The sequence below is a fragment of the Oreochromis niloticus genome, linkage group LG17 (genome assembly GCF_001858045.2).
Source record: "Oreochromis niloticus isolate F11D_XX linkage group LG17, O_niloticus_UMD_NMBU, whole genome shotgun sequence".
Taxonomy (NCBI): Eukaryota; Metazoa; Chordata; class Actinopteri; order Cichliformes; family Cichlidae; genus Oreochromis; species Oreochromis niloticus.
In genome coordinates this window covers 1,624,645-1,643,775 of record NC_031981.2, presented here as the reverse complement: position 1 = coordinate 1,643,775, position 19,131 = coordinate 1,624,645, and the positions used below count along the sequence as shown (strand labels likewise).

Genomic DNA, 19,131 nt, shown 5'->3' with positions numbered 1-19,131 from the left:
TCTTAACAGCCCCTGTACACTTTGCTCTATGTGTATGTGTGTGTGTATATCAATATTTCTCCCATGTTAAAGTATTACTCCTCCATAATAGTATTTGTGCTAAATCAAAGTACTTCTACTACATCTTAGTACTTCTGCTCAATCATAGTATTTCTGCTAAATCATAGTATTTTTGAAAAATCATGGTATTTGTGCCAAATCATGGTTTGGGGGCAGAACCATAATATTAATTTTATGTTATGAGATTACTACTAAGTGCAGGAATGTCTGTTATGTTATAGTTTATGTGCTGAATATAGTATATCTGCCAAATCATAGTATTTATCCCAAATCATAGTATTTATGCAAAATTACAGTATTTCTGCTAAAAAGCAGAAATAGTACCTTTTAGCAGAAATTTCTGTGAAAAGATATTATTTATGTTAAAACATAGTATTTCTGCTAAATCATAGTATTTCTGCCAAATCATAGTATTTGTACTTATTCATAGTACTTGTGCCAAATCATAGTATTTGTACCCAATCATAGTATTTCTGCAATATGATCGTATTTGTGCCAAATCATGGTATTTTTTGCCAAATCATGGTTTTGGGGCAAATCATGTTATTTGTGTCCAGTTAAAATTTCTGTTATATTATAGTGTTACTACTAAGTCGTAGAATTTCTGTTATGTTATAGTATATCTGCTGATTATACTATATGTGCCAAATCATAGTATTTATAGCAAATCATAGTATTACTACTAAGGCATAGTATTTCTACCAAATCATAGTATTCCTTCAAAATCATAGTATCACTGCAATTCCATAGTATTTGAGCGAAACTGTAGTATTTGTACTAAATCATGGTACTTGTGCCAAATCATAGTATTTTTTGCAAATCATATTATTTGAACCAAAACATTGTATTTGTACGAAGTCATAGTATTTCTTCTAAATCATAGTATTTCACCCAAATCTCAGTAGTTGTGCTAAAACCCAGTATTATTGCCAAATCGTAGTATTTGTACTGAAACATAGTATTTGTGCCAATAAGAGTATTTGTACTAAATCATAGTACTTGTGCCAAATCATAGTATTTCTGCCATATTGTGCTAGTTGTGCAAAAACATAGACTGTCTACAAAATCATAGTATATCTGTTATGTTATAGTATTACTACTAAGTCACAGTATTTCTGCCAATTCGTAGTATTTGTACTAAATCATACTACTCGTGCCAAATCATAGTATTGAAATCAAAATATAGTATTTGTACCAAAGCATTGTATTTGTACGAAGTACAGTATTTCTGCCAAATCATAGAATTAATGCAATTTCATAGTATTTTGAGGAATCCCTTTTGTTATAGTATTACTTCTAAGTCATAGTATTTCTGCTTTGTCATAGTATTTGTACTGAAACATAGTATTTCTGCCAAATCATAGTATTACTGCTATTTCATATTATTTGAGTGAAATTACAGTGTTTCTGCAAAAACATTGGTTGGTATTGGTTTTAGTTACCTTTAGCGTATGTGCTAGTTAGCAATAGCTATGGCAGCCCAGTTATTTTATTGTTTTGGGCTTGTTCCTGCTTTGTTTTTTTCCCCCTGCAAATTTATGTGAATTTGTACACTGTCATATCGCTGTATTACGTAATGGCTAAGTAGGAGGCTGACTGTCACTAAGTGCATCAGTGTACATAGGTCATCTCTTGTGTTGGAGTGCCCTCCTGTGGCACCTTTTGGGTAGTGCCTTAGTAAACGTGAACACTGCAAAGAAGTGGTATCAGACTGGTTTGTAGTGGAGGAATTTGTTGCCAGTTTCTTTCATCTTTAATCCGTATTCATGTTGTAATGTAGTAACTTTTGTGGCACAAATACCACAATATGGCAGAAATACTATGTTTTGGCACAAATACTTTGATTTGGTATACTTTAGCTTCTTCACCCCTTTTCAGCAAAATTTTCATTTTTTTCACCCCTTTTCAGCACAAATCCCAGCTTTTTTGGCTGTTTTCAGAAAAAAAAACTCTTTTCAGCAGAAACTCTGCTGATTCATCTCTTTTCAGCGCAAGTTTCTGCTTCTTTGCCTCTTTTCTGCAGAAATTCTGCTGATCCACCTCGTTTCTGCAAAACTTTCAGCCTTTTCACCTGTTATCAGCACAATTCTCAGCAGCTTCTGCTCATTTCAGCAGAATTGTCCGTCTCTCCACAACAACTTTTTGCAACTTTTCATCTTTTTCAGCTTTTCAGCAGACAGCTTCAGCGTCAAGGCATCCACACAGCATTTTCGCAGGAAATGCAAATTTTTCTAGTTGTGTGGATGCCCTCAAAGGGCTTCCACACTATTGAGTTCCTGTTTCTCTTTATTCTTTATCTTTATACTTTATTCTTCTAGTTGCTCCGTTCTTCGCCGTTTAACTACTCCGTCAGTTTTCAGCCGATTTTCTCCGTTCAAACTCTAAACTGTTCTGCTCTTTCTGCTAATGACTGCTATGACTTTTGATGTTTATTACTATTATACTTTTTAAAATATTACACTTTTTTCCTTTAATTTGTCCTATTGAAATGAATGGGAAACTTCCACAATTCTGCTAAAACTTGCTTGTTTTTGAAACTTAACTACATCCTCATACTTTCACCTAGAAACTCCATTCAAACTTTAAAATGTTCTCAAATTATTGGGCTATTCCTGAGTGATTCAGCTTTTTCAGATCTTCTACCGTTTTAATTTTATACCTCTTTAAGTTTTCAGTTGCAAAATTGTGATTTTTCAGAAAATACATGTGTTGTTATGGTTGCTATGCAATTAACTCAGAGTGAGGGCTGGTCTGTTCTGAATTTTCTCTTCATGTCTGAACAACTTCTTGCAACTCGCTCAATTTCCACTCAATCCCCACAAATTATACATCAAAACGTAGGTATTTTTGCTGGCTTTCAGAAAATGTCACTATCATTGTTGTGGGCGTTACAGAATTTTGGCAAATCTCCTCAGAGCAACACAAAGTCTGAAAACTCTCCATAGAGAGTCAATGGAGAGTTTGTTTAAAATCAGCGCTGGAATTCTCTAATGAGAGGCATTTTCAAATCGTCATATCTCTTTAACCAAACAAAGTTGAGACATGACGCTTGTGCCAATATATCTTCAGACACCCCTGATGCTCACAATTCAAGAATTTTTTTCTCACCTATTACCGTTTGGCCATCAATTACATTTGTTTGAGGGTAGGAAATTGGTGCCTTGCTCAGATCTCTTCAGATTTCAAACTCTGGAAATGAGGCACTTTTTTCTCTCGTCATATCTTTTTGATGGATTTCCACAGAGACCTGAAAATTCCCATGACTGTTCACCAAAGCCTGCTGTTTCTTACGGTGAAAAAATGATTTTGATGCTCCATATAGATTTAGAGTTACAAAACGTTGTTTGAGGGCAAGTCAAGGCAGTTTTGCTTTGCCTCTACTCAGTTACAGTGTGTTACAAGTCATATATCTTCAATAATTTATATTTTATCTCTGAATTATGAAGACCTGAAGATTCCCCCATCTCTTCTGAACAAAACGGTGTCAGAATGACCGTTCTAGCTCCTACGGTTAGGAAATTATGGCCATTTGTTCGAGGGGAATCCTTAATGTGCGAAATACACTGAAGAAAACCCATACCTCTCTCTGTGTCTGTGTGTGTAAGTGCTGATTACAGCAGGTGCAGCCAATTTAGCTGACCTAGATATACCAAGCCCAGACTCTTAACAGCCCCTGTACACTTTGCTCTCTGTGTATGTGTGTGTGAGTATCAATATTTCTCCCATGTTAAAGTATTACTCCTCCATAATAGTATTTGTGCTAAATCAAAGTACTTCTACTACATCTTAGTACTTCTGCTCAATCATAGTATTTCTGCTAAATCATAGTATTTTTGAAAAATCATGGTGTTTGTGCCAAATCATGGTTTTGGGGCAAAACCATAATATTTATTTTATGTTATAGTATTACTACTAAGTGGAGGAATGTGTGTTATGTTATAGTATATTTGCTGAATATAGTGTATCTGCCAAATCATAGTATTTATCCCAAATCATAGTATTTCTGCCATATCATCGTATTTGTGCCAAATCATGGTATTTTTTTGCCCAAATCATGATATTTGTGCCAAATCATGTTATTTTTGGCCAATTAAAATTTCTTATGTTATAGTATTACTACTAAGTCGTAGAATCTTTGTTATGTTACACTATATCTGCTGATTATAGTATATGTGCCAAATCATAGTATTTATAGCAAATCATAGTATTTGTGCCCAAATATAGTATTTCTGCCAATTTTTAGTATTTGTGCAAAAACATAGCATGTCTGCAAAATCATAGTATATCTGTTGTGTTATAGTATTACTACTAAGGCATAGTATTTCTACAAAATCATAGTATTCCTTCAAAATCATAGTATTACTGCAATTTCATAGTATTTGAGCGAAATCGTAGTATTTGTGCAAAAACATACTATGTCTGCAAAATCACATTATAACTGCTATGTTATAGTATTAGTACTAAGGCATAGTATTTCTACCAAATCATAGTATTCCTTCAAAATCATAGTATTACTGCAGTTTCATAGTATTTGAGCAAAATCGTAGTATTTGTCCTAAAACATACTATGTCTGCAAAATCACAGCATATCTGTTATGTTATAGTATTACTACTAACGCATAGTATTTCTACCAAATCATAGTATTCCTTCAAAATCATAGTATTACTGCAATTTCACAGTATTTGAGCGAAATCGTAGTATTTGTGCAAAAACATACTATGTCTGCAAAATCACAGTATATCTGTTATGTTATAGTATTACTACTAAGGCATAGTATTTCTACCAAATCATAGTATTCCTTCAAAATCATAGTATTACTGCAATTTCATAGTATTTGAGAGACATCGTAGTATTTGTGCAAAAACATACAATGTCTGCAAAATCACAGTATATCTGTTATGTTATAGTATTACTACTAAGGCATAGCAATTCTACCAAATCATAGTATTTCTTCAAACTCATAGTATTACTGCAATTTCATAGTATTTGAGCGAAATCGTAGTATTTGTACGAAATCATGGTACTTGTGCCAAATCATAGTATTTGATGCAAATCATAGTATTCGAACCAAAACATAGTATTTGTACGAAGTCATAGTATTTCTTCTAAATCATAGTATTTCAATCAAATCTCAGCAGGTGTGCTAAAACGTATTATTAATGCCAAATCATGGTATTTGTACTGAAACATTGTATTTCTGCCCAATCATAGTATTTCTGCCATATTGTGCTATTTGTGGAAAAAAATAGACTGTCTGCAAAATCATAGTATATCTGTTATGTTATAGTATTATTAATAAGTCGTACACTTTCTGTTTTGTTATAGTATATCTGCTGAATGAAGTATATGTGCAAAATCGTAGTATTTATAGCAAATCATAGTATTTGTGCTAAAACATAGTATTTCTGCCACATTATAGTATTTGTGTAAAACCAGAATGTCTGCAAAATCATCATATATCTGTTATGTTAAAGTATTACTACTAAGGCTGTCAAGAGAAAATTGTATATATGTGATCAGCTACATGAAATGTATCCTTTCATTATTTGTGATTAAGCATATTTCTACATGACTTTTTACCTAGTAACTTGTGTGCTGAACTTATGCAGATACTAACCGCATCCTGTCGTTCTGAACATTTAGATGTAGAGAAGACCAAGCTCAGCTCTTTTACGAGAACATACAGATAGAGAAAAGGGAAAAACCCGCTGCCTTGACTGATGTTATCTTCACACACACACACACACACACACACACACACAAAACATCTTGTATAAATAAAGGACGCGGACAGTCGTGGGGCGCAGTTCGTGCGTTCCATGACTGCCCCTCGCGAGTGAAAAACTTCTGCAGTGTTTGTGTGTTTTCTGACTCAGACGTCTCAGCTGAAGAATGGCAGGGTGATTTAAAGAAATCCTCTGTCATTTAAATTGGTCCTTCGAACCTAGCGATGGAAACAAGCAGACACGTTTCTGTGACTCCAATAAGGTCTGACTTCTGCATCCTGACGCCGTGGGTAAACCAGCACCGAAGTCTGTCGACAGCCCTCTCCAGGTAGAGGTGAGAGTCCTGGGCGTAAATTCGCATCCAGGCCGGTCCTGGTCCACGACGCTGGGATCCAGATGACCTGAAGAACCAGCAAAAGACGACTGAGGGTGAGAAAACACTTTTTGGTTTTAAACCGCCGGAAGGGTTTAGAAGAATGCGCAAAATAGGTTAGAAGTAGCCGGAATTACTTCAGGAAACGCGCAAAATAGGTTAGAAGTAGCCGGAATTACTTCAGGAAATGCGCAAAGGTTGGAAGTAGCCGGAATTACTTCGGGATACGCGTAAAATAGGTTGGAAGTAGCCGGAATTACTTCATAAAAAACACGTGAAATAGGTTGAGTTCGCCGGAAGGAACTAAGTTTAGAGTGGTTTTAGAAGTAGCCGTCAAATACTTCGTGACAAATAAGGTTTAAGTTCGCCACAAGGAACTGTGTTTAGACTGGTTTCAGAAGTGACCGTGAAATACTTCGTGACAAATTAGCGCGCAAATGTCTATCTGTGTGTATGTATATTTGTTTTGTGTATGTGTTTGGAAGTAAGTTGATTTTACAGCACAATAAGCTGCTGAACTACTTCCATTGTTTGTTTTTTATTGTTTTCTTTGTGTATCCCGCAAAAGCTCAAGTACTGGTGATAAAGGGGAAAGGTAGAAGGGCGTGTCAGCAACCACCCCCGAGTTTAGTACCAGAGAAAGCTTTGCAGTTCTGTGATAATGGGGAATCAGCCCACAAAACTCACTGCTGACGAGCAGTGGCTAGAAAAGAAATGTCCAGGCGCCGGACAAATCAATGCTTGTAGATGAAGAATTCCTAAGACAACAAAATGTCCCACTATACATTCACCCATATCAGGAGGAACATAATAATCCCTTATCAAGTGAAAAATTAGAGATCAAAGTAGAAGTTTAAAAAGGGATGGATACAGACCCAACTGAATATATATAAATACAAGAGGAATGAAGTGGAATAAACAAAAGGTTAAATTAAATTAGAGCTTATCGCTACTATATTCAAACTAATAATAGGAAGCATAGCAACCTGTAAATTGGTATTACCAAATGATACAAAATTGGGTAGACAACCATACCCAGAATGAATAGAATGAATGAAAGCAGATAATTCACACGAAACCATATTAAAATAAATTAGAGAGATGCATAAGGTATAATAAGGCTGTGTCATTGTTCAGCCAAGGAAAGAGTGTGAAAAAGCAAATGTCTCCAGCTTGGGAAGGTGTGAAGCTGCAGGTCACACAGGCCCAAGATGGATACATAATAAAATATAAAATAATAAACTATTGTATACTAGTAGTATAGTAGTGTATTGTAATATACTATAGCTGTTATAAAAAAAAGGAAGAACAAAACAATAATAACATTAATTATGACATAATATTAATAATAAGAGGCACCTCAGTCAGTTATGATGTGAGGTGGATAATTGTTAAAAGTAGTCTGATTCAAGCTTAAGGTTTGCTCAAACTCAGTACAATGATATATGAGATGAAGAAAATAAGGAAAATACCTAATCTAATCAAGTGCATAGAGACACTTGACCTGTTTGTAAACCTGTTATCCTAGATGAGACTCTCTTGAGATGAAGAGCAAACCTATACTAACAAATAATAAGTCAAGCCCTGAATACAACAGCTAAAGCTACAGGTTTGAGACAACACAACAGTGCACTGGCTGCTGATTCTATTTTTAGACGGTGTGTGTGTGAGAATGCAAATGAGGAGCGGTGACGCGCATGCAGAGTGTTGCTTTCGGCGTAGAGTCTTATTGAGCTTTATAACTATTGTTTGCAAATATTGCTAAATGCCTGTGACTGAGATGCTGGTTTTGCTCACTACAATAGTATAAATAGAGTGTGAATTCATTACTGTGGATGTATAGGAGTTGACTGACTTTTGATAGATATATATATATATAGATTGAGTGAATTGTACAGTACCTAAGACCTATATGTTATTTTAAAGCAGTGACCTATCTTGAGCCACAAATGGTGGTGTGTTTATTATTTTATTTTTTATTTTTTTTAGTTATGTGTGTGCTGTGAGAATGATTAGAGGTTTAAATTGTTTTTCTGATTATGAAAAGGATGTCTAAAATACTCCTAGGAGAGCGTATTGTGAGTGATTTTAACTGTGTGAATGCTGTCAGTATTTGATTTGAGTGACTCCGCGTGATTTGTACCAAATAAGTAAATAGGTAATAATAACACTGAGGAGGTTTTTTAGTAGAGTGAGCGAAAAAGATGAGGTTTGGAAGAAAAGGCAGTGTGTGAGACGATTACTGAATGACAAAAGAGGTTAGAATATTTGAAGGTGTGAATGAAATAAAGGTGTATTGTTTTTAGATTAAGATTTAGTAGAATTAAAGAGGGTCTGTAGATTATAAATACAAAGAAAAAACAAAAGAGTTAGATTAGTTTGAAGAAACAGGAAATATGGCTCTGTGTGCCTGCTGTGTGAGAGGAAGTGGTGGTTGTGAGAGGCCCATAAAAGGTACTCACTGTGACAAGTGTGCACCCAGAGAAGAGAGAAAGAGTTAACCCTAGGCACATGAAGCAAATGGAGGTTTTAAGAAAAAGAAATGAAAAGAATATTAATTGTATGCTTTAGTGTGCCAATACAGGTGGACTTCTCTCAACATTGATCCTTGAGTACAGTGGCTAAATGATAGATTAACAGAATTGGGAGGAAAACAGGCCAGCCTTTGGCTTAAAAGTTGACAGCTTCACCTCTCATTGTCTCCTTATCCTGAGAAGGAGCTTAAAGAACAGTCAATCTCCTGATGAAGACCGACAGAACATCGTGGACTTGAATACCGCAGGCAAACGACAGTGCCCCTGATCCATTAACACTGATGACGACTGACGACCAGCAGCAGCATGTAAGAAAAGCGAGTAATGCAACATGTACTGTGAATTACAGGCTGGGCAGTTGAACAGTGGGATAAAGAATTGTGGAAGAGCACTGGACATTGAGTGTCATATTTGCCATGCTTGGAGTAATTTTGGAAGAGAAGACTGGAGAAGAAAAAGAGAAGGAACAGGACACTGTGAAGGAGGGGGACCAGTGTCAGGTGAAGCTGGACGAGTTTGACTGCGAGAATATAGGATATAATTGGATTGGAAAAATTGAAGCCAGAACTCATGATTGTTTAGGGATGTCTACCATATCACGTTTAAAAGAGGTAAACACAAAATGAAAACACACATACACAAATTGTTACATGTGAGATTATTATTGAAATGAATTAGAAGTGAGATAGTTTGAATTTAGAACTCAGTGATAAGATGCATGAATTAAACCTTATTGAAACAAACACTTGCAATGAAGAAAGCAGCTTACAACTCAATTAATATGAACGCAAAGCCTTGGTGCCATAGGCAATTTGTTTTTGTTTTTGTTTGTTTGTTTTGTAAGTTTGGAAAACAAATTTGTGATCATACTTGTGGATCACAGTGACATATAATGATTAGGCACATGATTTAACAATGACGAGTTTTAGAGCTGTGAGTTATGAGCTGTAAGCAATGCAAAGTTTTTTTCTTAACTTAAAAGTTTGAAATATGTAAGATGTATGAATTCTTTGAGAAATAGGAATTGCCTAAAATGCCTTAAGTCAGAATGTAGTGTTGCATCTATTGGAAAGCCAGTACAACATGGAAATCTTCTGAAAATACTGTTAGAAGTGATAATATTGCCAAAACAGTTAGCATTGTGTAAATGTGCTGCACATCAGAAAGATAAATCAGAAATAACTAAAGGCAATAACTTTGCAGATCAAGCAGCAACGTTAGTCGCACAACAAACTGTAGACACGTTAATGTCTGCATCCTCTATGCAAATACCACTTGATGTACTTGAAGATGAACAAAAGCCGCACCAACTACAGAACAGAAGAAATGGTTAAAGTGTGGAGCACAAATATAATAACAACTATAATATGATTTGATGACTTGTGAAGGTAAACCGATACTCCCCAAGTCCCTGTGCAGAACAGCAGCATTAGTGACACATGGGGTGACCCATGTGTCCTCAGGGGGGGGATAGTCCAGGTCCTTAATACACACTTTTATACTCTAGTGATTATAGATTTATCCAGTGTAAAAAGCAGATGCAACCTCAGTTGTAAAAAGTGAACCTTTAGAAAAAATTTTCGCTTTCTAGTTACTATTATACTTTTTAAAATATTACACTTTTTTCCTTTAATTTGTCCCATTGAAATGAATGGGAAACTTCCACAATTCTGCTAAAACTTGCTTGTTTTTGAAACTTAACTACTTCCTCATACTTTCACCTAGAAACTCCATTCAAACTTTAAAATGTTCTCAAAATATTGGGCTATTCCTGTGTGATTCAGCTTTTTCAGATTTTCTACCGTTTTAATTTTATACCTCTTTAAGTTTTCAGTTGCAGCTTTGTGATTTTTCAGAAAATACATGCGTTGCTATGGTTGCTATGCAATTAACTCAGAGTGTGCGCTGGTCTGTTCTGAATTTTCTCTTCATGTCTGAACAACTTCTTGCTACTCGCTCAATTTCCACTCAACCCCCACAAATTATACATCAAAACGTAGGTATTTTTGCTGGCTTTCAGACAATGTTACTATCTTTATTGTGAGATTCACCGTTTTTTCGCAATTTGCCTCGAAGTGACACAAGGTCTGACAACTCCCCATTCAAAGTCTATGGGGAGGTTTTGAAATTCAGAGCTGAAATTCTGTAACAGGAGGCATTTTTAAATCGCCATATCTCCTTAACAAAGCAAAGTTAGGACATGAGGCTTGTGCCAATATATCTTCAGACACTGCTGACACTCACAGTGGAAGCAGTTTTTACAATTATCTTACCGTTGAGCAATGAATTACGTTTGTTTGAGGGGTGGAAATCTGTCCTCCTCTCAGTTTTCAAACTCCGAAAATGAAGCCGTTTCTTCTCTCGTCATATCTCCGCGACGGAGGTACAAAGAGCAATGAAAATCGCAGTCAATGTACACCAAAGTCTGCTGATTCACCCAGTACAAGAATTATGCTGCTAGCCCTCCTAGTTTTTGAGTTACACGATGTTTTGTAACTCCGAAAAACGGCGCTTTTCGCTGCTCACCGCGATCTATTTTCTGACTGCCCAAGTCTCTGTCTTTCAGCCGCCCGCCCCCTTTCCAGGTGGTGCAATCAGTAATGACGCGGCTCTGCAGCTCAAAGGTCGTGGGTTCAATCCCACCTTGTTCAACATTTTTTTTTTTCACTACAAATTTATACACTATCACAGACCTGTAATTTATTTTGCTAATTTATTACAATTCTGCAAAGTTTTATGATTTTAGCTTTTCTAATATGGACCTCAGATTCTTCTTAACGCTCCATGGCAGAAATACATACAAGTACACAGCCTGATGAAGCAGATAGAGGCAGTACCTCTGATTGGTGAATCTAAGCAGAACCAGGTTCCTCTGCCTCTTTTTAGCAGAAATTCTGCTCATTCACCTCTTTTCAGCACAACGTTCTGCTTCTTTGCCTCTTTTCTGCAGAAATTCTGCTGATTCACCTCTTTTCTGCAAAATTTTCAGCCTTTTTACCTCTTATCAGCACAATTCTCAGCAGCTTCTGCTCATTCCACCATAATTGTCAGTCTCTCCATCTCTTTCCTTGTGAGAGTGAGTTTGGCACAGTGAGATGAGTCTCTGCCTTGAGCCCAGGAGGGCCACGTTCGAATCCTGCTCAGGGCAACATTTTTTTTTCACCACCATACAACTTTTTGCAACTTTTCATCTTTTTCAGCTTTTCAGCAGACAGCTTCAGCGATAAGGCATCCACACAGCATTTTCGCAGGAAATGCAAATTTTTCTAGTTATTCTTCAGTTTCCGCCTGAAATTTTGCAGCGAAACTCGCCCCGCAGTTTTGAGACAAACTTCATATATGTTACCTCATTTTGTGCGGCTGGATCTGGAATGGTGTGCTATGACTTTTGGTGTTTATGACTATTATAGTTTTTTAAATATTAATATTTTAGTGAAAATTTTCCTGCGCTTCTCTGCCGAACAGTTTTGACAATAGGGTTACATATTGTTAGGGTTCAATGTTGAGAGAAGAATCCATAAAAACCACAGATCCAGGCGTGTGCAATTAGACAGTATTTTAATGAACACATGTGTGAGTTCAACAACCCAATCAGTGTTGAACTGTCTTTATCATATTCAGACAACTGTTTTATGGGGTTAAGAATTGTACAGCCCCCTTTTCTGTTACTAGGCAGAAATACGTCACACCAAAACCACAATGACTTTTAACATAGAACATCATCTTCGTGTCGACGGCTGATGCTTCCTGTTAGCCCACCTTCGCTGTCGCTTATCTCCCTGGAACATCAGGTGCACTTCCTGTAGAAAATGTCACTCATACAGGCACAACTTTGCAGTCTAAAACTCATTTAGTAGGTAAGAGTTTATATCTTTGTGTGTGCACGTGCAGGGGCGCGTGCATGCTGTGTACTGCATACGTGTCATGACCTCTCACTATTTGTCTGTCTGTGCGTGCACAGAGTTTGCATCTGCTTTCTGAACCTTAGTTGACCTCAACTTAAGCAACTTGAACTTTCCCCTATCAGTGATCCCTCTAACTAAGTGTGTGGGTGGTTACGTGTATGTCCGAACCAAGACTATATATGTAATCTACTGAATAAACACCCTACTCTTCAGCTTGCGCTCACTCTGCTTTCGGTTTCACTTCTGGAAAAGCACGCCGTTTCCTGTCAGCCTGCAACTCAGTTTTCTCACCCACTGAAGACTATGTGTAAGAATATAAAAACATTCGAAAACCTTTAAATTTTAGAACAACCTGTAATAAACCTGTTAATATTTGATTATGATAACCCCTGTAATACAAATTATAACCTAATGCCAGCACTTCAATAAATGCTTGGATGAAATGATAATTAATGCAATGATAAAGATGATGGTTATGAACAGTAACCCTAAAATAATTCCTATAATTCTACAATATGTTAGATCATTTTGTGCGGCTGGAGCTGGACTAGTATGGTACGACTTTTGGTGTTCATGACTTTTATAGTTTTTTAAATATTAATATTTTAGTGCAAATTTAGAAAGATTCTTCTTTTGGCGCCATAGAAACAGACTTCATTTGTGGTGTGTTGGCTCCATCTTTTGGTCCCACTGAAACAAATTTCAAACTTCATTTGTGGTGTGTTGGCTCTCTCTAGTGGTATGCCGGGAGTGGTACATCCTGTCTACCCTTATTTGGATACCGTAATGAGGACAATATCAATGGCGCGCACAGACTCGCTGCTTTCAGGAACCATTGGAAGTTTTAAGGTTGTGCGAACCATTGAATAGTTATGGTAACCGCAATGCTTGGTGGAAAACTCAATATCCCACAATTGATAGCACACCTCTGCCGAGTTAAACAATGGCGGACACGTCTTCGTTTTAAATGTCTTTTATTAGAGTTTCTAGGTCACAAAATAAATTTTTAAGATATTTTCAGGCGAGAATGTAGGTGTGTAAACTTCAAATATCTGCTCGTTTTATCAAGACATCCCATATTAGCAACATTTCTCTTAGGTGTTGCTGACAACCGGCTAGCTAGCGCCGCTAGCGTCCCTTCGTGAAAAAGCACCCAGGCTTTGCTTACAGTGAGGCAGCTGATACTTGTTTCAACACCCGGTCGCTCGCCACGAGTCTGTGTTTTAGCTGGACTTATTTTTCGTTTATATGGGCCGATGATGCTGGTCGATGTGGAAAAAATAACTGAGTTGTTTGGTGGTGGAGCTACAACAGAGGGCAGCTATCCACCGGTGTGTGACAGAAAGGACATGCCGCGAACGAGACATACGAGGCGGCGAGGCGACCGCCGATCGACCGGTGGTTGCTAACAGGCAGGAGCAGAGGGCAGCTATCCACCGGTGTGTGACAGAAAGGACATGCCGCGAACGAGAAATACGAGGCGGCGAGGCGACCGCCGATCGACCGGTGGTTGCTAACAGGCAGGAGCGTGAGTTGAACTGAATTTCAGGTAAGAAGTTATGAACTGCACTCTATTTGGGTCAGATATAAATCGAGTTTAGGTGTAGTTTATTTACTGCGTGCTAGCTAGCACGACGGGAGTTTCTATACAGCTGTGTGCGCGCTAAGTTACTGACGTTGAACTTTATTTTATTCATAAGGGTTAGTTCGTAGAGTTGCCGTACAAACGGAATCGTCCCACATTCAGAGAAAATATTACGATTTATTCTGTTGTTATGAAGCCTCCCCTGTCATTCTCTGGCCTGTTGCAACTTCAATCATGAAACTGATCAACGATCGGCTTTTCGCTCTTGTTTATCGCGCTAAACAACAGCAGCACGTTTAAGCTTGATCAGCTGTTGTTAGAATTCATTTGATTTTAATTTCTAGTATCAGCTGATGTTTGCTGGAGCCACAGCTGTAGAGGCGGCTGGTCCAAACCAGGAGATGTCCTTACTGAATCATCAGAGCTGAACTGGTGATGGAGAAACACCTTTAGGTGACATGAATGAGTTGAAGGGAAGTTATGAACTGTTTCTGAGAGACAAATAAACACCAAGCTCCTGTTTTTGTGTAGCTGACAGCTGGTAACTGTGCAGGGGCGGATCTAGCAAAGCTTTTGCCAGGGGGCCAGGTAGGGCATTAACAGGGAAAGGGGGACATAAAGATATACTTTTCTTTCTTACTCTCATATAAAATATTTAGCTTTTTATTAAATAGTTATCTGCATCTTACAACCAAAGTTTGTATAATAATACACAAGATTGGCTGTAGACCATTGTTAATCATTCAGAACACTGTGTAAAAATAACAAAAAACAAAAAGTGAATGCAAAAGTGCATAAATATTTATTTTACGTGTTTGATGTGTGTGGCGGGGCGTGGTCTGCAGTGCCGCTGCAGTGGAGGTGGACCCACCTGAGCGGCACCTGCAATCACGCCTCTCGGGCGTAGTCTGTGCTCTCTCGGCTGTTTGTTGGGTGTGTATCGGGCTGTGAGTTGAAAAGCTACAGCCGGCTGTGTGGGTACACCAACCATGTGTGAAAAGTGGTCCATAACGTAATGCTTCAAAGCGTGTTCGTGCAAACATTGTCGGGTCTGCCGTGGTACAATGGAACTTCTGCTCATGAACCTCTGTGCACAGCGTCTGCAAATCGGCGCTGTACGAAGTCACTTCATCTTTACCCAAAACTGTAAGCTGTCATCTGTGAGGCACGAGCGGTGTTTGTTTTTACCATAGTTCATGGTGGAGAATGGCTGCTCTTCTGAGTTTTGCTCTCTGTAGCTGTATGAATGGCAAACTACACTGATTAGCAGCGGCATAGGCACACTTAAAATTTCTTCTGAAATTTTCGCTTTCTAGTTGACCTTAATGTGTGAAGAGGACTCTCCATTTACATGTACAAATTGGAGTCTATTAGATAGATATGATACAAACCACTGCAGCGCAGTACCTGTAATACCTACAGCATGTTCTAATCGCTCTAATAGGATATTATGGTCAACGGTATCGAACGCTGCACTGAGGTCTAGCAGGACAAGCACAGAGATGAGTCCACTGTCAGAGGCCATAAGAAGATCATTTGTAACCTTCACTAAAGCTGTTTCTGTGCTGTGATGAGCTCTGAAACCTGACTGAAACTCTTCAAATAAGCCATTCCTCTGGAGATGATCTGTTAGCTGTTTGACAACTACTCTTTCAAGGATGTTTGATATGAAAGGAAGGTTGGAGATTGGCCTTTAATTAGCTAAGACAGCTGGGTCTAGAGATGGCTTTTTAAGTAAAGGTTTAACTACAGCCAGCTTGAAGGCCAGTCAGGTACTTCGGATTTGAGGCCTTAGTTTTCACAGGAGCTACAGTATCCAGAGTCGTACGTAGTGAGGAGGTAAAATTATTAACAAGATAATCGACCTCTGTTGGCGTAGCGTTCAGATAGCTGCTCTGCTCTATGTTGGTACAGGGCATTGAAGATGATAACAGTGGGTGGATTATATTCTTAAACTTAGTTACAGCACTTTCAGAAAGACATCTACTGTGATAAAGTCTACTCTCCACTGCTGTGTAATCAATTATTGTAAATGTAAATGTTATCAGGAAATGATCAGACAGCAGAGGGTTTTCAGGAAACACTGTTAAATGTTCAGTTTCTATGCCATATGTTAAAACAAGATCTAGAGTGTGATTAAAGTGGTGGGTGGGTTCTTTTACATTTTGAGAGAAGCCAATTGAGTCTAATAACAGATTAAATGCGATGTTGAGGCTGTCGTTTTTAGCATCTACATGGATGTTAAAATCACCCACAATAATTATTTTATCTGAGCTGAGCACTAAATCAGATAAAAAGTCTGAGAAATCAGAGAGAAACTCTGTGTAAGGCCCAGGTGGACGATAGATGATAACAAGTAAGACTGGTTTCTGAGTTTTACAGCTGGGGTGGACGAGGCTAAGCATCAGGCTTTCAAATGAATTAAAAGTCTGTCTTGGTCTTTCGTTAATTAATAGGCTGGTGTGAAAAATTGCTGCCACTTGGCCTGTGCTTCGAGGTTTCTGGTAGTTAGAATGACTCGGGGGTGTTGATTCATTTAAACCAGGGGTAGGCAACCTTTCTGATGGTGAGTGCCATTTAAAATTTCCTCAGAAGTTAATGTGCCATATGATTGCATTATCAATAAATTTAATAATGCTCTATATTAACAGTTACACACTATATAGAACAACTTTATAGAAGTATATTTGTTCGCAGATGTTTGGCAGCTATCAGCGAATAGTTATCAGCTATTTTGAAACAAAAACAAAAAAAAGTTCCATAACAAGAACTCCATTACAGCAAATACAGAAAATACAAATGCTATTTATAGTCTCCTCACAATAACTCGTACTGCTAAAGGAGGCCAAGGAGTAGCTAAACATCTGACACAATGAGCAAGAAAGTGCAGGAGGGACAGGTAAAGTAGCCATGGTGCTAACGAGTCGGCTATGAGCTAAGCTAGGCTAGCGAAACAGTACAGAGACAGTGAGTGAATACTTTAGCTATAAATTAGGTAGTGAGTACACAGAAAGGGTGCTTCAGATGAAGCACGTGAAGATTATACTATGAAGAAGGAATCTATCTAAAAGTTTTTTAATTAAATTGCTAAGCAGAAAAGCTACTCAGGAACTCCACTGTGTTTGAGCAGGAACAGGAAGTGATACTCTACCACAAAGCGAGCGAACACCACGTGACAGCGCCAGCCACCTTCCCTGCAAGGGGAAGGTCTGTCATCTTTGGGTTGACAGGTTGGGCTCTCTATTTTTGGCACTCAGGGCAGGAGCGCTGTTCCCTTCTTACAGCTTCACGGCCGCAAAGAATCCTGTATTTCCTTCTCAACTCTGCAAATGATCTCTCTGCTCCTGGGTGTTTCAAATCATTGTCAGCCTGTCGGATGAGTAGTCTGGTGACTGGATGTTTAGGGTCCAATACTACTGGATGTATCACAGCAGCTTCCAAATCATGGCACCATCTGAGATGACCACCTACTCTTATGAGTTGAAGTGACTCATCAAATTCCGGGGCCAGGCAAAACAGACGGCTGGATGAGTGAACTGGTTTCCCAGTGGTCAGGCACTGGATCTCATCTGGGAAACTGTCTTTCTGAGCAGCTCTCAGCAGAATAAGCTCAGCCTCCTTGTAGTTCTCTGATGTGAGGTTGTCACCAGCCGCCCTGTGAAGGCACCTGGCTGTGTCTTCCAAAAGCTCACTAAAACTGGTAAACTGCTGTGCATCAGGCCGGGAGATAGAGTCAGTAGACACAGCTAAGCAAGTTATTGGTTTACGCTGCTCCTCAGCAAAGTCTGTACATGGTGTGGCTGGGTGCTCTGGCCACTGGTCTCGATGTAGCTGCAGAAACGGGGACACACATGCCCACCGGGACTGGATTGTGAGGTCTTGTAGCCTTTTACCCCTAGTTAGATCATCTGCTGGACTTTAATATGTTGTCACATAACGCCAAGACTGGCTCTCTGTCAGTTCCTGGATCTCAGCTATCCGAGTTCCCACGAACACCTTGAAATGACAGGACTCTGACTGGATCCATGCTAGGACAGTGGTGGAGTCTGTCCATAACACCACTCTGCATAGTGGTAGGGTGAGCTCTTTGGTCAGCAGGCTAGTGAGTTGAGCTCCAGTCAAGGCTGCACATAGTTTCAGACATGGCATGGACAACTGCCGTTTAGGAGCCACCCTAGAACGGGCAGTCAGGAAAGCAACTTCCACCTTTCCAGCAGCATCCTCTGTCCGTAGGTAGGCAACACCTCCATATGCCTGTTGCCTGTAGCTCACCTTCCCATTCGTTCCATGCAGAGAGCAGGTCACTTGGTAACAGGGTGTCATCCCACTCATGCTTTTTGTCCCATAACTGCTGGACTAGTACCTTCGCCCTCGTTGTCAAGGGGACGAGAAACCCTAGTGGGTCATACTGACTTGCCAGAACCCGGTAGATGTTTCTCATGGTAGGAGGATTACTCTCCAGCTGCCTGGACTTGTAGTGCAGAGTGTCAGAGCAGCACATCCAGCGCAGACCTAGAGCAGGTTCTTGAGGGTCCATATTAGTTTGATTCAGCCACTGTACGCTGCTCTCCGATCTTATCTCCTTTGGTAGATGGCTGATGAGATCTGGGGTGATGCTGACGCACTGTCTGAGCTCATATCCTCCGTCCAATAATAGTGACCGTAGTTTGTCCACAACCTCTGTGGCCACCTCTGGAGAAGAGAAGCTCTGTAACCAGTTGTCAACATAAAAATCCTTCTCAATGGAGTCACGCACGTCATCTCCCTGGTTACCGTGGTCATGGACATGTCGCTGTAGTGCATAAATTGCACAGCATGGTGAGCATGTTGTCCCAAAGGGGAGCACCTGCCATTCATACACCTTGGGCTGGGTGTCTCTCTGCAGATCGCGCCAGATGAAACGTAGTAGCGGGCGGTCCTCAGGCAGTAGTCTCACCTGGTGGAACA

The 19,131-nt window shown here is 39.0% G+C and overlaps 1 protein-coding gene and 1 long non-coding RNA gene across 3 annotated transcripts in view; both read left to right on the top strand.

Moving 5' to 3' along the window:
• The window catches only part of LOC112842638 (receptor-type tyrosine-protein phosphatase C-like), a 115,716-nt gene that overhangs the window by 85,686 nt on the left and 10,899 nt on the right, over nucleotides 1-19,131 (top strand). The window lies entirely within an intron of this gene.
• LOC109195070 (uncharacterized) lies at nucleotides 5,558-6,381 on the top strand. Its single transcript, XR_002056744.2, has 2 exons — nucleotides 5,558-6,276; nucleotides 6,319-6,381. It is a non-coding gene; the product is annotated as an uncharacterized LOC109195070 (long non-coding RNA).